Source organism: Pelmatolapia mariae, linkage group LG3_W (assembly GCF_036321145.2).
Source record: "Pelmatolapia mariae isolate MD_Pm_ZW linkage group LG3_W, Pm_UMD_F_2, whole genome shotgun sequence".
Lineage (NCBI taxonomy): Eukaryota > Metazoa > Chordata > Actinopteri > Cichliformes > Cichlidae > Pelmatolapia > Pelmatolapia mariae.
In genome coordinates, this window is record NC_086229.1 from 34022220 (window position 1) to 34047520 (window position 25301).

The 25301-nt window shown below is 41.6% G+C and overlaps 1 long non-coding RNA gene and 1 pseudogene across 1 annotated transcript; one reads left to right on the top strand and one right to left on the bottom strand.

Annotated features, from left to right (window-relative positions):
- LOC135932642 (uncharacterized) overlaps positions 1–25301 on the bottom strand; it is a 310350-nt pseudogene that overhangs the window by 260198 nt on the left and 24851 nt on the right.
- LOC134620168 (uncharacterized) lies at positions 22541–25209 on the top strand. Its single transcript, XR_010092084.1, has 3 exons — positions 22541–22591; positions 25017–25061; positions 25145–25209. It is a non-coding gene; the product is annotated as an uncharacterized LOC134620168 (long non-coding RNA).

A 25301-nucleotide genomic window follows, 5' to 3' on the forward strand; every position in this document is an offset into this window, starting at 1 on the left:
CAGTGTTAGTTTTCCGCCGCACATAGCATTTTGCATTTTGGCCAAAAAGTTCCATTTTGGTCTCATCTGACCAGAGCACCTTCTTCCACATGTTTGCTGTGTCCTTTGCCCTGCCAGGCTAAGTAAACAGTCTTCCAGCCAACCCAGGTGGCCTTGCATAGAATGGGAAGAACAGTCTAAACACAGTCGTTATCTGGGTGTTGTTGTTCAGCTCCAGCCTTGACCCCACAGCTGGAGCCGAAGGGGTCTCCACATAAAATGATAATGATTTTTACTTAAGTGCGAACAACTCATAAGAATTTCAAAGCTGTTCTAACAGTCCAACACTGGTCTCTCAATCTCCCGTTGGAGAGCCGTGAGCTTCCTATGATGTTATCCAAACTTACGCTCCGTGATGTTGTCATTCTTGTGCTCAAAGAGCAGGTTCTGAGAACTCACGACCGCAGTGTGCTTCCCAAGATGTGATCAATTTGCACCCAGAGGTGTTATTCCAAGCGAGCCCCTCCAGATGTAATCAGTTTGCACTCAGAGGCCTTGTTCTAAATATTTACGGCAGCCGTGAGCTTCTCCAAGATCTCATCCGTGCTGTGCTCAATGACCCATTTCGAGAAACTCACGCATCGTCCCATCATTTCAATCCCAGCGGGCAGCCTTGTGGGGGTTTGAACAGCCGGTTCCGCTTCCTTAATTCTTCGATAAGTCAGGGCCAAGCCAGCTCCGATCAGCAAGAACCCTGTTATCATGGTTCCAAATAGGTAGATATCTTCAGCAGTCAGGCTCACCCAAGCCCAGACTTCTCGTTGAAGGGGTGTCAATTGCATTCAGAGACCAGTCGATCAAATCCATAATTCCTCTTTTAGGTTTTAGAGAACAGACTGTGAGAGAGTGTTCCAGGGAAAAGTAATACAAAAAACATGAGACTAGACAAGGACACAAGAAGCTAAGCAGGGAAGCTAAGGGAGAGGAGAGGAGGAGAGGAGAAAAAGTGCGACGGCCTTCGCCAAGAGCAAGAGCAAGAAAGAAACCTATTTGCTTTCTTAAAATATTTCTTCTGCATTTTCTACAGAACAGGCCCCAATTTAGACTCTCAATCTCAGGCTCCCTCCCCACCAGAGAGGTGACATTCAATGTCCAACTTGTCAGTCTGGATAGCCAACCAACACACAAGAATGTCAAGAAAGCACATTTTTAAAAAGGGCTCTGCAAACATGGCCAATAACTTTTCATTCTGATGATCTGCAGAATAATTTGGGCACAAAACTAATTTCAACTTTCAAAAACTTGCAGACTTCACTATATACAGTACACACAGTGTGGACCCTCTAAACTAAGCCTGTGGGATATGGTCTTTGAATAAATGCTGCTCAAACTGTTGTTGATTGTATTTACTTACACAGCATGTATTGTAGGATTAACTGGAGTCATCAGCAACAGCACAGAGCAGTCACATCTCAGGTCTAATAACAGAAGACAGGAAACCAAAGCATAAAGGAAACAGCAACTAAAACAGGTAGTCTAAAGTATGATTAAAGTTCAGCCTGATTAATACAAATGGGACAGCTAATATATAATTAGTATAATATAATTATATTTTAACCAATATACTTCCCACTCAGCTGATGTCTTTCTATCCAACAGATCCTTTTCTAGACTTGTAAGAGTTTGATGTAATCTGTGGAGTGCTGGTCTAAGTCTCAAAGACAGCAAGAAGCAAAGAGGGAGGAAGCTGATTTAATTCTTAATGGCTTTGCAACCATTATAACTTCCAACACAGAAGGTTAATGTAGACCTCATACACACAAATTAGACTAGTACATATAGTACTACAAACACCACCTATTACTGTGTTTGAATGTGTGGTAATGGCACTGTCAGTTTAGGCCTAAAGAGATGTGTTTTAAAAAACCCACCTCATTTAAATGTCATCATTACATAGAGTGAGAAGTTTGGCCATCCAGGAGGGGCTCAGAGTAGAGCCCCTGCTCCTCCACATCGAAAGGACCCAGTTGAGGTTGTTTGGGCATCTGACAAGGATGCCTCCTGGGTGAGGTGTTCTGGGTATGTCCCATCAGGAGGAGGCCCCGGGGCAGACCCAGGATACGCTGGGGAGATTATCTCTCAGCTGGCCTGGGAGCACCGGTGTTCCCCCCAGACAAGCTAGAGGAGGTGGCTGGGGAGAGGGAGGTCTTCTCTGCTTCAGCTGCTGCCCCCTCGACCCAGCCCCGGATAAGCAAAAGAAGATGAATGGATGGATAGTCGGGTGACTGTGGTTCAGGTCGCTGGTTCGATCCCCTGTTCTGTCTGTTTTAGTCGTTGTGTCCTCAGACACTTCACCTACGGCCTACTGGTGTTGGCCAGAGGGGCAGATCAGTCTGCCCCAGGACAGCTGTGGCTACAATTGTAGCTTTCCTCCACCAGTGTGTGAATGTGAGAGTGAATGAATAGTGGAATTGTAAAGCGCTTTGAGAGTTATATAAATTCAATCGATTATTATTGTTATAAAACAAACATGTTCATTAAATGTAAAAACAGCTTGCTTATGTCGGTAAAGAAAGATTAGATTCAACATTAATAGATGCCACAGATGTTCAAAAGAAACCACAAAGAATTAAAATAAATATAGAGGTTAAGAATATACAGTTCATATGTTATAAAAGTGGACTGAAAACAAGCCCCGCCCCTAATGGCTGCACCTTCAGAACAAGTTTTGTCTCGGCTCTTATCTGGTAGCGGCTCACTTTTCTATTTCAAACAATCAACATAAAATTTCACAGAGAGATTTTATATAAGGTTTTTAAATGTCAGAGGTTACTGTGTGGAGGTGAGGAAGAAAGTGGACCCAAACGCAGGACTCACAGTGCAGAATATGGGTGTTTATTGGAGGGAACAGAATGAGCAGATTGAGAGATGAATAAGCAACTTGCTGACTGACGGGAAGACTGGCTGAACGAAGAACACGGCAACAACATTACATCAATGACAAGACAAAGAACTGGAGGAAACTGAGGACTTCAACGCACTGAATGAAGAGGATAATAGGAAACCGGTGAGTCACACAGTTGAACTAAATCTGACTAATGATACACAGGGAAAGAACTAGAACAGGGGTGGGCAATCTCAGTCCACGAGGGCCGGTGTCCCTGCAGGTTTTAGAACTCACCTTGGGTCAACATACGTGAATCACATGATTAGGTCGTTACCAGGCCTCTGGAGAACTCCCGGACATTTTGAGGAGCTAATTTAGCCATTTAAATCAGCTGTGTTGGTTCGAGGACACATCTAAAACCTGCAGGGACACCGGCCCTCGTGGACTGAGATTGCCCACCCATGAAATAGAACATAATGCACATAGGCAGGTGATTGACACAGAAAATCAGGAAATATGAAAACTAAACAGTGACAAAAGTCCAAAACTAAGCCAGGTGCTTAGAACATGCGCTGAGCAATTATGCAGTATTTTGTATTACATCTTTCTTTTATCTCTTCAGCAACAGAAGGTTCCAGAGGTATGGAAAAAAAATCAATTATTTCTCCAGTTGCTGAGACCACAAAACCTACATCATTAAATGATTTTAGGCCTGTCGCTCTAACATCCTTAGTGATGAAGTCCTTTGAAAAACTTGTCAGGAAGGAGATCCTGCAGCAAGTAGAGAAGCTTATAGACCCACTACAATTTGCATACAGGCCTCGTAGAGGTGTTGATGATGCAGTGGTCACTCTGTTAAACTTCCTTTATCGCCATCTTGATGGCGCCAAAGCTCACGCTCGGCTCTTATTTATTGATTTTTCTTCTGCTTTTAATACTATCCAGACACATCTTTTAGTTGATAAACTTTTTAATCAGTTTAAACTTGATTTTAATCTCGTTTGTTGGATTTTAGACTTTTTAACTGACAGATCTCAGTGTGTGAGAGTAAACGGCTGTTTCTCCAAACAGCTGAACTCTTCTACTGGCTCACCACAGGGTTGCTGTCTCTCTCCTCTACTGTATATTTTGTACACTAATCACTGTCACAGTACACAGGTCAACAGGCATTTCATTAAATATGCAGATGACACAGTCATTGTGAGCCTCCTTCATGGTGAAGAGGATTCCCATGGGCCTGCTGTGGATGAGTTTGTTTCGTGGTGTGATCAGTCATTCTTAATAAACACCTTGAAAACCAAGGACATAGTTACTGACTTCAGGAAGACATCCCCCCATCCTGCACTAACAGGGGTAAATGGTGCAGCCATTGAACTGGTGGACAGTTATAAGTATTTGGGGCTTGTTCTTGATAAAACTCTGTCCTTTAAGTCACATCTTGCTGCTACAGTGAAAAAGGTTCAACAAAGACTTTACTTTTTAAGGAGGTTGAGAGGTTTCAATGTAATCTGAAATGATGACTCTTTTTTATAATAGTTTTATTGGATCTGTTTTAACTTTCTGTATCATTGCCTGGTACAGTAATATGTCCCTGAATAATAAGACCAGACTTAACAACCTGGTTAAAGTGGCTGGTCAGGTTTCAGGGAGGTCTCAGGTCCAGCTTGTGGACTTTTATAACAGGCAGGTGCTGAGGAAAGAAACCTCTGTCCTGTTGTGTTCAGATCATCCTCTCTTTAATGACTTTCAACTGCTTCCATCAGGCTGTCGTTATAAATTGCCTGCAGTGAAGACAAAGAGACATAGACTGTCTTTTGTACCTACTGCTATTATCATAGTTAATAACAGTATAAGTGTTGTTGCCATGGCATATTGCACTTTTTTTGATCAGAGCTGGGGCATTGCTGCAGGAATGGAACTAATAAACTGTGCAGGCCATTCAGTGTCGTACTTTGCCTTGAGTGTCCCATTACAGTGCGGCTCCATCTGAATCTGCACAGGTGCAGTTTCCACGTAAACAGGTTGCGAAGCAGCTCGAAATTCTTTTTTTGTGCTTCAAAGTCACCAAAGCGCCGTACGAACTCAGTGCACAGTGCGCTCAGTTTATCAGCAAAGTCCGCCGACTTGGTTCAACATTACTTGGCAACAGGGAGAGTGAGGCAAGTTGCACTGGTGCATTTGTGACAGCTTCACTTGAAATGCCTTCACCGCATCATACATATCCATGAACTGATAGATTTCCTTGCTGAGCACAAAAACTCTATTGAGATTTTTTCCCCAACTCAGCCAGCGGACCTCTGTATGATAGGGAATGTTGGCAAACTCTGAATCTATTTCCCACATAAAAGACTGAAATTGACGGTGATTTAAACCTTCAGCTCGGATAAAATTTACGTTTGCGTTACAGTTATCACTACATGCTCCATTTTTAGGACTTTAGCACACAGCGTTTCCTGGTGTATGATGAAATGAGTGATATGCTGTCAAGTCATCATATATTAGGCAGAGCTTCAGAGTTTTCACTGTTGCAGGATTCATGTTCACAGGATTCATGTTCACAGGTACATAAAGTTTCATTTGATCTTTAACTTGAGCCAGTTAGAAGACTGAATTTGTAATGCAGAGATTTTAACATTGAATTCAATTACATTTTATTTATTTAAAGCTATATCACAGCAGCAGCTGTGGAAAGGTTCTTAAAGTCAGCTGAGACATGTTGAGGTGAGCACATGGCTGCAGCATCTGCAGCAGGTGTTGGGGGTGGATGATGTTTTGTCTTTGTTCACAGAAACTGCAGGCTGCAGCCCATTAAAGGTGCTCCGCCCTCACCGTGAATTCATCACAGTAGCATGGCGACTTTTTCAGCCAGCGAATCACTAAGTGTGCTACAGAGGAAGTGATGAAGCAAATGGTCTCAGTCTGTCGTCCAGACGTTTAGTCGACGTCCAGACAAGATGAAGACCCCATCTATCTCCCCACTCCTCGGTAAGTCAAATATTCATTCACTCCAACACACACACACAAGGAGGAAAACACATTTCTGGAGACTTATTAATTTTGCCTTATGAAACTGCATCATTAAAGGAAGTCAAGTTTACATTACATCGACTTCCGCTTCAGTTTGTAAAATCTCACATTTCTGTGACTCTACAAAGACATCATAGACTCAGTTGCAGACAAAACTGGGACACACGAGGGTGTAGTATTAAGAGAAGTTTAATATAGGAAGACAAGAGTGACATAAGCCCGTAGCGAAAACAAAAACACTCTTGGCAAGTAAAACATGAACTGAAGGCGAGAGCCCCAAAACTGGCTCTTAGACGAATTGCCAAGTTACCAGTTAGAACATCACCTTGCATGAAGCAAACAAATAACTAGAAGTTACCTGCACTTAATGAAACAAAGCTTTTAATTACTATCTGTAGCACGAAGGAAAACGCTATGAACAAGACTATGAGAAAATCACTACGATCTGTGGAACAATACTATGAGCTACCATCAGCAGCACTAAAGAAAATGCTGTGCACATTAGAAATGAGTCACTACAATGCAAAATCACCAGATGAGCTAGGGCTTGGGCTCAAAGTCATAATGATGAGGAATGGGGACCCAGGCAGTGGGTAATATTCAGAGTAGGAGCCTTGAAGTTGTTGGCAAGTGGAGTAACGAGGCAAAGACCTCTTTTCTCTTCCATTTTAACGGCAGCTTGCATTCACAGGAGTTGCATTACTGCCATCCCCTGGAGTTATCTTAGATCACATCTAACTCTTTAAATCCTCTTAAATAATCCCGTATTTCTCAGAAACCGAAGCACTACTCCTTTTCCTTCATGACATCCTAGCCATTCAACCACCTTCTCAGAACTGAATTCCCCAGTCTTTCCCATTTCTACCCTCATCATTCTCCTATAGTTACCATGCCTCCTGCAGTTAATAAATACATGCTCAACTGTTTCCATAACACCACACCAATCCTGTTGAATGTTTCCCCTTCCTTCAGATTTAGATAATGGTATCTGTACTTGACTTGTAATCAAGACAAGACCAAGACCAAGTCGAGACTCGACCAAGGCTGACACCAAGACCGAGACAGAAAAGTCTTTAAACTGCAGCCAGATGCTGCTTGGTTTACAGGTGTCAGGCATATGTGTTTTTGTGATGCACTCGCACAGCCCTCCTCACGACTGTCTACTGTCTTGATAAATATCTCTTCACTCTAAAATTTAACAAATATATTTTTTATAAATCGTATGTATTTCTTAATTGCAAATTGCACACAAATTGTATTCAAAATTGAGCCACACTTATGGAGCTCCACAATTCTTTTCCTGGTGTTTTGGTTGATATCTCTTGATTTTCCCATGTCACAGAAACAGGCTCTGTGTTTTGGGGCTGCCTTATACACCAACATCATCAAAAATAATGTGGAAACCAGATATTTACAAACTCTTCAGATAAAAACACAAACACTTTTTTAATTGTATCATCAAATCAAACTAAATGTTTTTTTTTTAGATAAATATAAAAACATATTTGTTAAATTTAAGAGTAAAGAGAGAAACTATATGTATTTCTTAATTGCAAATGGCATCAAATTGTATTCAAATTGAGCCACACTTATGGAGCTCCACAATTCTTTTCCTGGTGTTTCCCATGTCACAGAAACAGGCTCTGTGTTTCGCCTTACAGTGGGGCAAAAAAGTATTTAGTCAATATATTAAATAAATTCTTTAAAAATCCTACCATGTGTATTCATGGATTTTTTTTTCACATTCTGTCTCTCACAGTTGACGTGTACCTCTGGTGCAAATTACTGGCCTCTGTCATCATTTTAGGTGGGGGCACTTGCACAATCGGTGGCTGACTAAATACTTTTTTTGCCCCACTTTATATTCAATCTTTCGTCGTTGGTGGTTTAGGCTTGAGCCATCTCCTCGTGAGGGCCATATTACTTGCAGCCAGCAAGATATGCAAAAGTCTTCTATCATTACAGTTCAACTTATCCACTGGGACCACAATATTCTAATATCTTGATTACATGATGTAGTGGGTATTGGTGGCACTGCACTTAATTGGTTTAGGTCTTATTTGGCAGACAGAACTTTCTCTCTCAGCCTTCTCAGTTCTGAATCATCTTCTGCTTCTCTGTCATGCGGCGTCCCACAGGGCTCAATTTTAGTGCCACTGCTGTTTTTACTGTATTTATTGCCTCTCGGTTCTATCCTTAGAAGGGATGGGATCTTTTTTCTTTGTTATGCCAATGACTGCAAAATGTATTTGCCACTAAAGAAGAAGGATGGCATCTCCATAAAACATCAACATCTTATCTGGGGCCAGGTTGTAGGGGGCAGCAGCCTAAGCAGAGAAGTCCAGACCTCCCTTTCCCTGGTCACCTCCTCCAGCTTGTCCAGGGGAACACCAATGGCATTCCCAGGCCAGCGAAGGCCTCCTCCCAGTGGGACTTGCCCAGAACACCTCATCCAGGAGGCACCCAGGAGGTATCCTTGTCTGATGTCCAAAAAACTCAACTGCCTCCTTTTGATGTGGAGGAGCAGCGGCTCTACTTTAAGCCGCTCCCGGATGGCCAAACCTCTCACCCTATCCCTAAGGGAGAGGCCAGCCACCCTTCGGAGGAAGCTCCTTTCTGCCACTTGTATCTGTGATCTCGTTCTCTTGGTCACTACCCAGAGCTCGTGACCATAGGTGAGGGTGGGGATGTAGATCGATGGGAAATTATGAGCTTTGCTTTTACATTCAGCTTCTCTTCACCACAACAGACCGGTACAGTGTCTGCCTCACTGAAGTGGCAGTACCAATCAAGAGATCAACAGCAGTACAATCTGTCGATCTCTTGCTCCCTTCTCAGATCACTCATGAACAAGAACCCAAGATACTTAAACTCTTCCACTTGGGGCAAGAACTTGTTCCTGACCTGGAGTGGGCACTCCACCTTGTTCTGGCTGAGGAACCATGGCCACAGATCTGGATGTGCTGATTCTCATTCCCACTGCTTCACACTCACGTAAAGCAGAGATGAGATTTTGAGACCAGAATAGAAAAGCGCTATATAACAATCAGTCCATTTACCATTCAAATCAGACTACCATTTTTTACAGTGCTGTCAGTGGCTGTTGTTTTTATTTTTTTCTAAAATTACCTGGAAAAATAAAGCCTCAATTCTGCTGTTCAATGCCAAATAAATAAAAACTTTTTAAGATTATGCCAATTTGCAAAACCCTTAGTTTTAGTTAGCCATGTCTCTAATCAAGCCTCTGTAACTTTCTTCTGTTTCGCTTCAGCATCATCAGGTAATGTTCAAATTTAGATTTGTGGTTTTTCCTTCCATTTTTCATCTATTGTAGAACATTTCTAAGGTTATCTGCTATAAAAAGCAGGGCCAGGAAAATCTACTTCATGTTTTTCTGTTTTATCCTCTATAACTCTGTCACAAAGGCATGTGCTGTGATGATCACACCTCTGATGAATTCTCACAGTGACAGCTTTCCTTTTAATAGATATAATATATGGATATGTACTAATAAGTGATATTTTTGACTGGGGCAAAATTTCCCCAATTCAAATTGAATTGAATCGACAATAGAAATCAGAGACGATATCCAGCCCTAGTTCTGGCCAGTCCAACACAGCCTGTACCTTAAAAGGTACAGGGTCTGATTTCAGGTTCCCCTGACCTGCCTTACATGATTTTCGTGTTCCAAAAGTGATCTGGTAAACAAAAACAAAGTGATTAGTGAAGTCCCCCAGGATGTCATTAACGCCTGCAAAACGTTCGGGCATTGGTTAACCTAAACTGCATTACTAAACACTCGAATTGGCCCAGATGACTGCTGAAAGTGGTCTTCCACTCGTCCCCCTTTCTTATTCTAACCAGATGGTAAGCATTCTGTAGATCTAGTTTCCTGAAGAAGCCTGCTTCCTGGAGTAATTTAAAAGCTTAAAGAGAGAGGAGGTAGTGGATATTTGTTCTTCACTGTGATTTTGTTCAGCCCACAGTAATCAGTGCATGGCTGTAATGTTTTATCTTTTCAACAAAGAAAAAAACATCTCCCACAGGAGAGAAAGATGGCTGCATAATTCCAGCAGCCAAAGGGTCCAGGGAATCCTAGGTTGGGGAAGGGCAACAACAATCCTCTTAAGTCACTAATGTCATCACTTTGGAGGAACCAGGCAGGGATGGGTGCAGGGACATTTTTATACAAAAGAGAGGAAAGTCAAAAGCCAGAAACAGATACTGTGAATGAAATTACCATGAGATAGCTGGGCAACACTGAAGAGAGTCATGCAACAATCCAGGGATGAGAAACGCTGACCTGCCATCTGAAATAGTCACCAGAGAGCAAGGGTAATGAGCAGCAGGTGATTAATTGACTGCAGATGTGTTGGCTGGAGGCAGGAACACACAATGAGTTTCCCCTTGGTAGAGGAGAGAGAGAGCAGAGAAAAACCAAAACCAAACAATGGAGTATTGAGCCCTGAGTGACGCAGAGAAGGCATGGGGACCTCCACCACAACACACAACAGATATTGTTGACCTCATGGCAATTTAATGACCTCTGACCTTTAGTGACCTCTGCCCTCCTCTTACAGGTCAGCCATACTACTCACTTAAACGGGTGGTCACACAACAACTGCACAAAAAAAAACACTATTTTTGCCCCATCTTCCTCAAACACGTCTCTGTTGCTGGAACACCAGTGAGCACTGAGTTAAAAAACCTAAACATTTATTTAACTCAACTGAAATCGCACATCCACACTTCCTCCCCTCACGCATGCTCCTCTTCTGCCACTCATGCTTTCACTTCTTACACTGCACTTCACATTGCTACACTAAGGGATCCAGGGAAAGGTTCTCAGACAAGTCCAGGAATCTTTATACAAAGACAAGTGTTAATACGAGCCACAAATATACAACAAGAAAAACTTAGATTTAACCGAGGCTGCATGAACTCAGGTTGTTCAACAATCCAGCGATGAGACACTCTGAGCCACAAACCCTAAATACTGGCCGAGGAGACAGGACTAGTCAGAGCAGGTGCATGGGCCAAAGGGGGGAGCCCAATATTGACATCCACCCAGGGAGGGAGGAGACAGCGAGGAGAAGAGAGAGGGAGAGAGAAAACAAAAACAATTCTGCAGCCCAACGTGAGTCAGCCAGAGAGACACGGGGAAATTGATGCAAAGGTTAGACTTCCTAGTTTTGTTATTTTGCACCTTATTTTAGTTTATTAAAACCAATAATTAGTTCACCATTCCCGCTTCTGATTTGGGTCTTTCCTCTGCCAGCCACACAGCCAACATGGCAGAACTTTACCTCATTATGGACGTAAAGCAGACTCACATTGTCTCCTGAGGAAATGTTTGCCCAGCTTCAGGGTAGCTGTCAGAGCGTAGTTTATACTAAAGACCTTTTTAACAGACACTTGCAAGTAATTTGTCTTGATGACCTCCTGTCGTCCACAACCTGTTCTGGGACATTTCCCAACATGGAGTGTTTGGCTCAAGATTTGGCTGAACTGAGAGCAAACCTCCATTTTGAACTGTTTCTGACCTTTAGTGACCTCTGACCTTTAGTGACCTCTGACCTTTAGTGACCTCTAACCTTGTGACCTCTGACCTTTAGTGACCTCTGACCTTTAGTGACCTCTGACCTTTAGTGACCTCTAACCTTGTGACTTCTGACCTTTAGTGACCTCTGCCCTCCTGTTGCAGGTGTGTGTGTGCTGCTGCTGTCTGCACCGACTGTTTCTGCAGGTGAGTTGATGAAGTGAAAACAATCAGTGAGACTCCAACAAGAACACAAATACATTTACTCTGTGTGTGTGTGTGTGTGTGTGTGTCTGTGTGTGTGTGTGTGTGTGTCCTCCAGCGTCTCTGTCTGTCAGTCCAAACCTTCAGCAGGTCTTCAGAGGATCTCCAGTGTATCTGAGTTGTGTTGATGATGGACAGATAGCTGATGGATGGACAGTGAAGAGGACCAGAGGAGGACTCACTGAGGACTGTGGAGCAGCTGGTTCAGAGTTTAGTAAGATTAACAGTTCCTTCTGTTCTCTCTCCACTGGTGGAAATTTCCTGTGTGTAAACTCATCTGGAAAGCAGAGTGATGAAGTCTCCATCAGTGTCTCAGGTACAGACAGATGTTCCAGCTGTGTCTCTGTTTCTGTCTGTCTCTGTGTCACTCTGTTTGTGTCTCTGCTGGACAGAAGGAGGTGTGATCCTGGAGATTCCTGCACTTCCTGTCCTGACAGGAAGTGATGTCACTTTGTGCTGTACACCCAAAGAGGGAGAAAGACGAAAATCTTACTTCATCAGAGATAATGTTACACTTGGATCTGGACCTGAAGGAAAGTGGATTCTCTCTAAAGTCCAGCGGTCTGATGAAGGTCTCTACTCGTGTTCTACTGATATTCATCCACCTTCTCCTCAGAGCAGACTGAGGGTCAGAGGTCAGGACACTGATATCACTTCCTGTTTATAGACAAACTAACCTGCTGACCTGATAATGAACTGACTGAACCATCTTCATCATCTTTCATCATCTCTCCTGCAGATCTCTCTCCTGTAGATTCTCCTCCCACCACAACATCTCCTCTTCTTTTCACTACTTTCCCTCCCTCCTCTTCTTCTCCACACTCTTCCTCCTCCCTGCCTCTTTATCTCCTGGTCCTCCCTGTAGTCCTGGTCCTGGTCCTGGTTGGAGGTGTGGTTCTGTTGAAGAAACAGAGAGGTATGGCTCACCTGGACTAACCAGGTAACCCCTTAAACTTGAAGCTCTCTGAGGGTGACAGTCAGACTTTACTGATGAGGATCTGATGATCTACTTTCCCTTTTCTATGTGAGATGATGCTCAGAGCTGCCAGCCTGTCTCAGCTCTCCAGTTAGATGTTAAGCTTCTCTTATTCTGGAAGTTGGGATGTTGTTAATGTTCACAGTCAGCTGTAGTCAACTCTAAGACTTTAGGACAAGTCATATATCTTCACAATGATACAAACTAACAATCACGGTTGGTCTCTGATGAACTGAGTGTTGGTCAGGGTGAAGTCTGTTTGCTGAGGGTTTCAAAACTTCAAACAGTGAACTGAGGTGCTGCTCTTACCATTTTAGTGATCAGGCTGGATTAGGATTTGATCCACTTGAACTAGCATATGCAGGGAGACGATGACACGGTGTACTTGAGAAAAAAGAAAGTCCTAAAAAAACACTAAAACAATCCAAAAGACATGTCTTAAACCCATGGTTTGGAGTTTCTTTGTGTGTTTTTATCTCCATTTCTGTACAAATTATTTGAGTTTTATTCTATCAGTCACCATCTTTCTGTTTTTGTTGATGTCAATATTAGTATAAATATGACATTAGTCTGTCCTCCATCAGTCTTTATTTGTATTCTGCCTTAAAGTTCCTACTTCCTAGATTATTTTTTAGTTGGGTTTCTGAGTATCTTGATTATGCAGTAGTGATGTGTCGGTCGCAAACGAAATGGCTCTTAGATCTTTGACGTGAACGACGCGAGCCGGCTAGTTATTGCGAGCCGTGTTTTCCGCTTCACTCCGCACACGAGCCTTGTGCTTTACGCTGGGCAGAGGGGGGGAGGGGCGGTAGTTACACTCGCAGTAGCACAGGAACAGGAGAGAGAGAGAGAGCCAGGGACAACAACGTCACATTAGAAAGGTATAGTAATCATGAAAAAGGATTCAGAAAGTTTATTCATGCAGGCCCATATGACAGAGAATATGCATCTTCTTTTTCATATTTTAATTTATATTTAATTGTGTTGTGGTTTGCAGTGTTTTGTGTTGTTTCACTTTAAATTTGTTTAAAAGAAAAAAGCTGAAAATTGAAATAGTTAAAAGTTGAACTGTGACTAGTTGGTTTTTTGTATTATATGATTTATTTATTACATTTTATGTGGAGTGAATAAATAGAAGTATATTTACGGTGGCCCCTACAGACAAAGCACGTAAAAACTCCAAAACACGTACAAAAGACAACAGAAGTGCTCCAGAATGCTAGGCGCAGTGTTGAGCTTTTGTTACCTAGTTGCTACACAAGCCAGCAAGTACCAACGACAGGATTTGGTGTGTGGTAGTAGCAAAATGAATATTATTTTTTAATTATTTGAATATATATGACTGCTTGTGTATAAATAAAGAAACAATACACATATGTTTTCAGTTGTGTAATTTAAGTGATCTAGGTAGCTCTGTTTTGGAAGAGCTACCTAGATCACCCACCTATGTTTTTAAGGATTCCGTTTATGATAGGAAGGAGATTATGAATTGCTTTAACAAGCACTTTATATCTTCTGGCTCTTTGTTTGACTCTCTGAACCCCAGTCTATGTAAAATCTGACACAAACCTTCCAGTGTACACTGGTCAGCCATTTAACTTTGTTCCTTTCTCTGTGCAGGAGGTCTGTAAAGCTCTTAAACTGTTAGATCCTGGAAAATCTCCAGGGCCAGACTTACTAGATCCTTACTTCTTGAAACTGGCAGCTGATTTTGTGGCAGAGCCTCTCACAACACTTTTCAACCTCACACTGGATACGAATGAAATTCCCTCAGTATGGAAATCAGCTTTTGTTATTCCGCTATTAAAACGGGGGCGACCCAGCAGTGTTAACTGATTACAGACCAATATCTAATCTATCTGTGCTGGCCAAAGTTCTTGAAGCTCTTGTGTGTGAGCAGTTAAAGGAGTTTTTACATACCAATGCCATTTTATCTGAATATCAATCAGGCTTTAGGAAGAATCATAGTACTATCACAGCTGCAATTAGAGTGGAACTGAAACTTGTTCTCAACACAGACAAAACAAAGCTCATGCTGTTTTCTAAATCAAGGAATTTGGCCCAAATAATCCCATCAGTAACCACTCTTGAAGGTAATAAAATAGAGTTGGTTCACACGCGTAAATATCTGGTAATCTTAATTGATACTTCGCTCACCTTCAAACCACATGTAGAGAATCTTGTGAAAAACCTGAAGTTAAAACTGAGATTTTATTTTCAAAATAAGTTGTTTTTCTCTTTTAAAACAAAGAAGCGACTTGTTGCTGCAACATTCTTGCCTGTGCTGGATTATGGTGATATTCTATATATGAATGCTTCTGCTCAATGTCTTCGAATGGTTGATTCTGTGCATCATGCTTCTCTGAGGTTCATCACTAACGCTAAATTTCAGACTCACCACTGTGATTTATACTCTCAGGTAGGATGGCCTGCTTTGGTAAGTCGGAGGAACTCTCAATTATACAGTTCTATATACAGTGGGGCAAAAAAGTATTTAGTCAGCCACCGATTGTGCAAGTTCCCCCACTTAAAATGATGACAGAGGTCAGTAATTCGCACCAGAGGTACACTTCAACTGTGAGAGACAGAATGTGGAAAAAAAATCCATGAATTCACATGGTAGAATTTGTAAAGAATTTATCCGTAAATCAGGGTGGCAAATAAGTATTTGGTCACCTCAAACATGGACAATCCCTGGCTCCCACAGACCTGTAACGTCTTCTGTAAGACGCTTTTCTGTCCCCCACTCGTTACCTGTATGAATGGCACCTGTTTGAACTCATCATCTGTATAAAAGACACCTGTCCACAGCCTCAAACAGTCAGACTCCAAACTCCGCCATGGCCAAGACCAAAGAGCTCTCGAAGGACACCAGGAAAAGTATTGTAGAGCTGCACCAGGCTGGGAAGAGTGAATCTACAATAGGCAAGCAGCTTGGTGTGAAAAAATCAACTGTGGGAGCAATCATCAGGAAATGGAAGACTTACAAGACCACTGATAATCTCCCACGATCTGGGGCTCCACGCAAGATCTCATCCCGTGGGGTCAAAATGATCATGAGAACGGTGAGCAAAGATCCCAGAACCACACGGGGGGACCTGGTGAATGACCTGCAGAGAGCTGGGACCAAAGTAACAAAGGTCACCATCAGTAACACACTAAAACGGCAGGGAATCAGATCCCGCAGTGCCAGACGTGTTCCGCTGCTGAAGCCAGTGCATGTCCAGGCCCGTCTGAAGTTTGCCAGAGAGCACATGGATGATACAGCAGAGGATTGGGAGAATGTCATGTGGTCAGATGAAACCAAAGTAGAACTTTTTGGTATAAACTCAACTCGTCGTGTTTGGAGGACGAAGAATACCGAGTTGCATCCCAAGAACACCATACCTACTGTGAAGCATGGGGGTGGACACATCATGCTATGGGGCTGTTTTTCTGCCAAGGGGACAGGACGACTGATCCGTGTTAAGGACAGAATGAATGGGGCCATGTATCGTGAGATTTTGAGCCAAAACTTCCTTCCATCAGTGAGAACTTTGAAGATGAAACGCGGCTGGGTTTTCCAACATGACAATGATCCAAAACACACCGCCCAGGCAACAAAGGAGTGGCTCCGTAAGAAGCATTTGAAAGTCCTGGAGTGGCCTAGCCAGTCTCCAGACCTCAACCCCATAGAAAATCTGTGGCGGGAGTTGAAAGTCCGTGTTGCTCGGCGACAGCCCCAAAACATCACTGCTCTGGAGAAGATCTGCATGGAGGAATGGGCCAAAATACCAGCTACTGTGTGTGCAAACCTGGTAAAGACCTACAGTAAACGGCCTCTGTTATTGCCAACAAAGGTTATGTTACAAAGTATTGAGTTGTATTTTTGTTATTGACCAAATACTTATTTGCCACCCTGATTTACGGATAAATTCTTTACAAATCCTACCATGTGTATTCATGGATTTTTTTTTCACATTCTGTCTCTCACAGTTGACGTGTACCTCTGGTGCAAATTACTGACCTCTGTCATCATTTTAAGTGGGGGAACTTGCACAATCGGTGGCTGACTAAATACTTTTTTGCCCCACTGTATAAGGCAATACTTGGGTTGCTACCTTCTTATATATGTTCCCTGCTTGCTAATGAAACATGCAGGTCGGTATTCTCTTCGTCCGCATGGTTACTTGTTGCTTTCTGTTCCACTTGCCCGAACTGAACTTGGTAAAAGAGCTTTTGTCCATTTATGACCCTCGGCTTGGAACAAACTGCAGAAGGACTGGAAAATGACTGAATTCATTTCATTAAGTGCTTTTAAATCTAAACTACGAATCCTTGAGGCCAAGTCCATAATATGCAACTGTTTCAATTAGATTGATTGTCATTTTAACTGACTTTTTTTTTTTATTTAATTTTTTTATTAAATTTCATTGAATTGTATTTTATTTTATTTGTTTTCTTTCACTTATTGTTGCATGTGTGTTGTTGATGCCTGTGTTTGAGTAATCTCTGTAACTGTGAGACACCTGCTGCTGCGTATCTTGGCCAGGTCTCCCTTGAAAAAGAGGTTTTTAATCTCAATGGGATCTTCCTGGTTAAATAAAGGTTAATAAATAAGTTCAGTTAACGCTAGGAATGTGTTTTGGAGTTTGTACGAGCTTTGTCTCAAGGGGCCACCACATATATTTATATATAAACATATATAAATAAAACCACTTTTTTTACATTAGTAATTCTTCTTGTGCATAATTTTATATTATCGTTAATAATAAATTAATTAAAGCGACGAAAAACCTGAAGAGCCGTCTCTTTTTAGTGAGCCGAAAGAGCCGGTTCTCTAGAAAGAGCCGGAAATCCCATCACTAATAGTCCAGCTGTGATAAGGTCTTGGCGTGCCAGATATATAGCTAACTCAGACACACCTCGAGCCTCCAGTGGTGACTGGGGAGTCTGTGTAGCGATGTGTGTGCATGGAGGGAACATCTCTGTCTGTGTTAAAAGACAGAGGGTCAGGGCGATTCTTTTCTCTGGTTGTCTGGGTGCAGGCCTTCAGCCGAACAAGCAGAAGGATACAGCTGTTGTGTGTCACAACTGACGCGATGAACTACAATATCTGGGAGGTGTCTGTGTTGTGGTACAGAAGCAGCAGCCTCTGTTTCTTTCTCATTTTGAGCTGAAGCGTAACTCTGCCCTGAAGAGAAATGTGCTTGGATGAACTCATCAGTTCGCTGTAATGACTGCTTCGTTGCTTGAGCATGACTGGCTTTACTCCCAAGGTCACAGTTGTCTAAATCTGCAGCAGCCTCAAATACTTGAGCCTCTGCTGAGGCAGCCTCAGCTTCACACTCTTCTTTTAGTGCATTCAATGTAGCCTCTATGCATGCTTTCTCCACTCGCATGTCTATTTGACATTTTGCATAGGTTGCTCGCATTCGTGCAGCTTCCGCCTTGGCACGAGCTCTAGCAGCAGCGGCACTAGCTGAAAATTTATTTGAACTTTGCTTGGAAAATGCAGCTGAGGCATCTGACCTAAGCTCCAGGCTCTGATACAGCGTTGATAGGGTTTGACATCGTTTAATACAGGCAGTTGAATGGGTCTTCAAATCCCGTAAAAAGATACAGAAGAAGCGAGCGTAGCCTCTTTGGTGTTTTTCTTCTACTCACTGGTTACTGGTGGCTAAGAAATGGGCTGTCGAGATTCCTTCACAGCTTGATGTGATGGTTCAACTTTTCACTGTTTTGTCCTCACTAAATGTTGTCCTAGTAAACATAAACTCAGCTATACAGACAGCTAAACACTCTCCTAATCAAAATCCAAGGAACAGGCAGATGTGTTGAGTTAGATGATTTAATAAGGCAAAAGTGTGAAACTGTTGACAAAACCAGAAATAAACCAATAAAAATGTTGCATCAATATAAAATATAACAAACACACCAGTAAGTCACATATTATAAAAATATGAGCACAATATTTCTCTGCTTAGTGAGTGCCCGAATAAAACATCAAATGAAATCACAATGATCAAAATGTTAAAGAAACCACATGGCATATGAGCTAGCTTAACCTTACTAGCTTAGTTTATACAGAGGGCTTCTCAATTAATCGAATTTTAATCGCGATTACGATCTGGGCTTTCAACGATCATTAAAAATGACTAAGCCAATTATTAGCTCCTCCTATCGCGCTGCTCGGTGTGGCAAATTGAGCGCACCTCTCTGCATTTCGAAGACGCGTCACAACAATTAAGAGGACCCGAGGGAAGCTTGGAAAGCTAAGCAGAAGTTATTTGGAGAGGAGAGGATAATGGCTGCTGAAGAAAGAATGCCGTTGGTTGAAAAGAGAGGTAAAACGACTTCAGTGGTGTGGAAACATTATGGGTTCGCGGAGTCAGACGTGGATCAAGTAGACATAGTGTGGAAACTTTGCTACGGTGTGGTAGTTGCACCACAGAGCATCACTACAAATTTCTTCAATCATTTGAAGACCGCTCACAAAGTGACAAACGATCAAACAATGAAGGAACATAGAGAAAACACTCTTGACAACACCTGCTTCATCCTCACAGACCTCCATTCACGCTCCCCTGTACAACGCGACTAAACATCCCAGTAGCTCCCAGAGACACAAGGAGATAACAAACGCGCCAAAGACCACTGCTCAATTAACACAGTGAACAACCAGTATTATGCAGTATTTTGAAGTTCACTAAACATAGATGTTTACATGCTTCATTTACTTTTTTATATTGCAAACATTTGCACTGTTATCAGTATTTGCACACTATTTTATATTATTTTTTGACATCTTTAAAGCCATTATTCAATACATTGTTATTGTTAAATAAATATCGTCACATAATCGAGATCTCAATTTTAGTGAAAATAATCGTGATTATCATTTTTGCCGTAATCGAGCAGCCCTAGTTATACATGCATTCAAATTAAATTCAAACTACCAACTATATCACGCCTTCACAAAAAACAATAATGCACACAAGTCGTCTCAGTGATAACAAACAATATTACTTACAGATGATGCTGTTTATCAACTTGTGAAAGCATGGATGGCAACAGATTAACAGGTGAAAGTGCCTCTGGCTACATCTTGCAGAGTAGAAAATACACAAGAACAACCACTAGAGAGCAAACTGCAGAACAGAAAATACCTAATACCAGCATAGCTTGAGTTTAAAATATTCATGTCCATGTCTATTATTTATTTTATCATCCAGTAAAACCCCCTCCCAAAAATAAAAAATGTTTTGCACTTTGGGGCAAATTTTCTTGTGCGATTAAATTAAGTTAATCAAGATGAATTAATTACCAAGACTAATTAATTAGATTATTTTTTTCAATTGAGTCCCACCCCTAGTAATTATACTTAAAGTGTTTTGTGTAATATACCTAATAATTACTTTATCTAAATAAAGATCCCAACACTGATCACAACAAACAGGGGGAATACTTCTATAATGTACAAACCTTTGACCCAAAGCATGTAATTAACACAAATGTATGTATGTATTTTTGTTTTTGATATGTTGCTTTAATGATGATGCCGACTCTCAAAGCAAAGCCAGTTAGAATCAATAAGAGAATCAAATTGATATGTGATACCAATAATGAATCACTACATTCTTATCAATTCACATCGCTAGTTACTTGCTATACCAACCAGTACGACCTACAACTACTCCCTGACCTGTTCCACCTCAGCTTTCTCCTCTGATCTAGCACTACACAGTAATGCACCATTACATACAAGAGCTGCTTTGAGTCTGTTTCTGATTTTCTTTTCCTTCTCAGTAACCAAGACTTCACCTGCTCCTGAAGAAGTGACCTATGCTGATATCAACACCAGACAGAAGAAGAAGAGGCGAGGTAAGCTGAGTGTACTTGAGCCTTAGCTGTCCACAGTGCAGGCACTTTGCTGCCATTTTGGGAAGGTTAGAATGAATTCGAATGAATGAATTCGATCTTAGTGCTGCACAATAATGTTTAATACTTAGTATTTACTGTTATATTCCCATAGATCATCGTGATGTTGTTTATTACTCTCGTTTTCTTCTGCTTGCTTTCTTTTTTCTTTCTCAACAGGTGATCCATATATGTATTTTTTGTCTGCTTATTCTGTTGGTTTTTGTTTTTTGCCCTTTTTCCCCGTCCCTCTTCTCAGCTGTTTTTCTTTCCCTCTTTCTTTCTCCCCTTTCTTTTCCCCAGTCAAGTCTGCCCCGTGTTTAGCAAGTGAAAATAAAATAAAATAAACAATAAAAGTTGACTCAAATAGACCAATAGGCTGGGATGGTCCATTTGGTAAAGTAAATCCCTTGGGCATCTTTCTTTGCCTTTAGACCGGGGGTGGGCAACTCCAGGCCTCAAGGGCCGGTGTCCCTGCAGGTTTTAGATGTAAAACTAATCATGTGATTCAGGTGTGTTGACCCAAGGTGAGATCTAAAACCTGCAGGACACCGGCCCTCGAGGCCTGAGATTGCCCACCCCGGCTTTGGACAATAATTCAGATGGCAAAAGAGCCAAACGGGACAGACAAAAAAAAAGAAAAAAGAATGAATTAAAGTTACTGTGCAGTTTATCTGTTTGATCTCTGTTTATCTTCCAGAAAAAAAATCTCTTGATCCAGATACAGTCTACTCTGCTGTGAGGACACACACTGCAGGTACACAATACACATACACAAAATTATGAAACATATTTGAAATTCAATTTATGGGGTTAGATCAAAAGCTGTAAAACTATTTAAGCTTACATCTGTGGGATGATTATTGGTAATTTTTTCTCTAATGATAAAAATTTTATTTGTGAAGAAGTTCATGAAGTCATTACTAGTTAACGTTAAAGGGATTGTTGGCTCAGTAGAGCTCTGACTTTTTGTCAGCCTGGCTACAGCTGAAGAGAAACCTGGGGTTGTTCTTATTTTCTTCAATCAGTGACGAATGGTAAGATGTTCTGGCTTTGCGGAGGGCTTTCTTATAAAGCAGCAAACTATTTCTCCAGGCTAAATGATGATCCTCTAAATTTGTGACACGCCATTTCCTCTCCAGCTTACGAGTTATCTGCTTTAGGCTACGTGTTTGAGAATTATACCACGGAGTCAGGGACTTCGGATTTGAGACCTTAGTTTTCACAGGAGCTACAGTATCCAGAGTCGTACGTAGTGAGGAGGTAAAATTATTAACAAGATAATCGACCTCTGTTGGAGTAGCGTTCAGATAACTGCTCTGTTCTGTGTTGGTACAGGGCATTGAAGATGATAGATGGAGAATAGATGGAGAATAGATGAAGATGAGTTTTTTGAGTTCATATTATATAAACAGTGTTCTGAACAATTTGACAGAGAGAACTTCGACTGCTCGCATTTAAATTTGGTGTATATCCAACTTTGCAGATTTCGGTATGAGCAACTGGCTCTGTGTACCTTTATTTTGAAGGCCTTTTCTAAACGTGACTGTGATGATGACTAAATGTGATGAATCAGCCCCTGACGGAGTTGCTGTCAGACACCACAACTGGTGTCTGACAGCAACTCCATCAGGGTCCCTCTCCAATTCTCCTTTTTTCCTTTCTTTCAACCAAAAAAATTACACGGGGTCACCAATTTGTCATGTTCACATTTTTTCAGAAGGAAGTACAGGAAAAATATCTGTTGTGTAAAAGATATAATTTGCTTTGGCAGTTGAAACTACAACCGCTGGACCTCAGTGTGAACACCAAGGATGACCCTGATCGGGACATACAATTTTTATCACCTGACAATAACACAATAACATTATTATTATTATCTTTAGCTGAGTCAGTGTTTCTGGATGACCTTGTTTCTCTGTTCAGTAAATCATCATCTCTCTCTCATTCACAGGCCCTTCTGAGGTCACTTATGGCCAAGTTCAAATCAGATCTCAGAGACCTGCGGGCAGAAATACTGGTAACCTCTGCAACATCCACTCATACTTAGACCATGGGATGAAATCATTGGTGATTTTGGCTCCTTTGAATCAGTTTTTGGAGTGTTTTTCACAAAGGAGCAAATTGTTTCACTGTAAACATGGTTAAAGAAGATCCATGATGGACGATTACAGCCTCAACAAACCATTTGTTTTGCTTTATATTTAGAGGAATGGGCTTTGATTGTAGATTGATAATAAGAATATCATTTTACAGAGGTGCTGCTTTAGTAAGGAGGAAGTCTTTAGCAAAATTTATTAACACCAGAGTTACACTGTCTGCCGACAGTTGACCAGGGCACATACACCTACCATTAGGTACACACTGAATGCTTCCTGACTACACTGCATTTGTACGGGAGAAATTTAGGAGAGGACTCCATGACAACACCACATTAGTAACAATTTGGGATTTCCTGTTACTGATATCAGTGAGACACATTTTGCTTTCCAGGTTGCAGGGTATCTTCTTTAAGGTGCACGTTCGTGTTAATGTTTGTATTCAAGAGTCGAGTACTCCTGAATAGAGGCTTTTGTTTTGTGAGGAGCTACAGTATCCTTGGTGATGTGCAGCTTGTATGGCCTCCATGTGCTTGTATGCATGCCTGACAGCATCATAGACATGTACCTCCTTGGTTTTAACTGAGCTCGGGGGCCAGTAACAAGTAACAATTCTGGCATCCTTTCATTCTTTCACTCAATAACTAATAGCAGTCAGGCTGCTGTTGCCTAGCCTGTAGAGTTCTGCGTGACCCACAGATCTTTACAGGTCTGACGGACTGCTGGATCAGTCAGTTAGTACAGGAAACCTGGACGGGCCATTCATTTAAAGGGTTCAAGTTTCTGACTCCAAGGAGTGTTCCCCAACAGATAATGAAGGAACCGGACTGAACCAGTGAGGAGACTCACCCAGCTTTAACTGCCTATCTCCAGTTATGAACCTGTTTCCTCTGACAATGACTGCCTGATGTCTGTGAAGGTTCTCAATGACTGCCTGATGTCTGTGAAGGTTCTCAGTGTGAAGGTTCTCAATGACTGCCTGAGTAACCTTGCAGGTCAAGAGCAATCTAGCATGGGCAATGCAAATGCTTTAGCACATGGTAAGAATCACTTAATTAAATCACCAGAATTTTATCCTAATCTAATAAATGCACTCTATACTGATGCTGATCTTTTATTGGTCTCGAGATGAATTAGAGAGGAGGGGAAGACGTACATTATGGTGACAAACTCCTTTCCATCCTGTGCGCAGTAACATCCATGGGTATTATTGAGTACAAAGCCCTCAAATCTCTTTTGAGACAACAATTCAACAAAAGTTATAGTTATAGCTCCAATTTTTATGTTCACAGTGGTTGGACAATGATTTGTCACATGTCACTAAAATCTCCAAAGTCCTTTCTTCTGATGTTGCTCTCCAGTCCTCATGCCCAGGAAGCTAGAGGAAGATCTTCAACTCATCTTAAGAGCACTCGTTTATACTTATTTGGCCTCTCTTGGTTTCTCTTTTTGAAACAATTACAAATCTTGGTCCTTATGATTACTTCTCTCTTACCTCACCCTGGAATCCTTCACTGCTATTGGTCAGGGTTCCTGGGTGGTTCACCTGGTGTTTTCAGTTCATGTTCAGTCTATGTGGAACATAGACTACAACTACTATAAATGCTGTACAGCAGTCTCTGTCCCCAAATATTTTTGGACTTATCTGTTATTTAGGTCGAGTTCTACTACTCTACCAGTCGTGAAAGATGGCCGACCTTGCCTGAGCCTGGTTCTGTTGGAGGTTTCTTCCTGTTAAACAGGAGTTTTTATATTTAACTCTCACGCATAGCCCAAGATGGATGCCTCAGGGGGTATATGAGGTTCATACTTTGCCCAAGGGCATTTCAATATCTAGAGGCAGGAGTTGGTGATTGTACCACCAACTTCCTGATAAGTTCACAATCCTCTCTATATCATGAGCAACAATATATCTGCGACTAGAGGTGGTAACTGGGTACCTAGTGAGGAGTGTAAGGACTCCGTCCAGGAGGTAACTGTGTTAGCTCTGATACAACACCACACCTTATTAGCTAATTACTGAAGAAGAAAAAATATGATTTCACATTTCTCTAATGTAAATTTTTAGATGGTTGAACAAAGGTAAAGACCATTTTACAATGGCTAGATGACTAAATTTGCCTTGTTTCCAAAGGACTAATGGACTTTATTATGACCCAGTCAAAAGAGTCTGAGTACTTTTACCCACGAGTAAATGATTTTACTGTAATATTAATTAATCTGCAGCAATAATACTTTTAGATGTCGGAGCCCACTAAGGCCACTCTCAATCTCTTGTTATGAATTGACTCTATAAATAAAATTCAAGTGAATGAACCTGTTGCACTACTCTATGTTGTGTTACAGAGTACCCAGCTGATCCAGATGTTGTGTACTCATCAGTGAGAGCAGGTACCTCAGCAGATCCAAATACAAATATGTTAATGCATTTGTATAACGACACACAACTGATCCAGTGTGTTTCATCCAAACAGGAACATGAAGATAAACAGCTGGAGGAGCTTCACGTCTTTCCAACCTGAATCTTTTATTTTGAGTGTAACTCTGCTAGATATGCTGTTTGCTCTGCTTTGTTTTACCACCTTGCTCGTCTCCTTTATAGTGTAACTTCTTCCTTTAGGCACAAGTTTA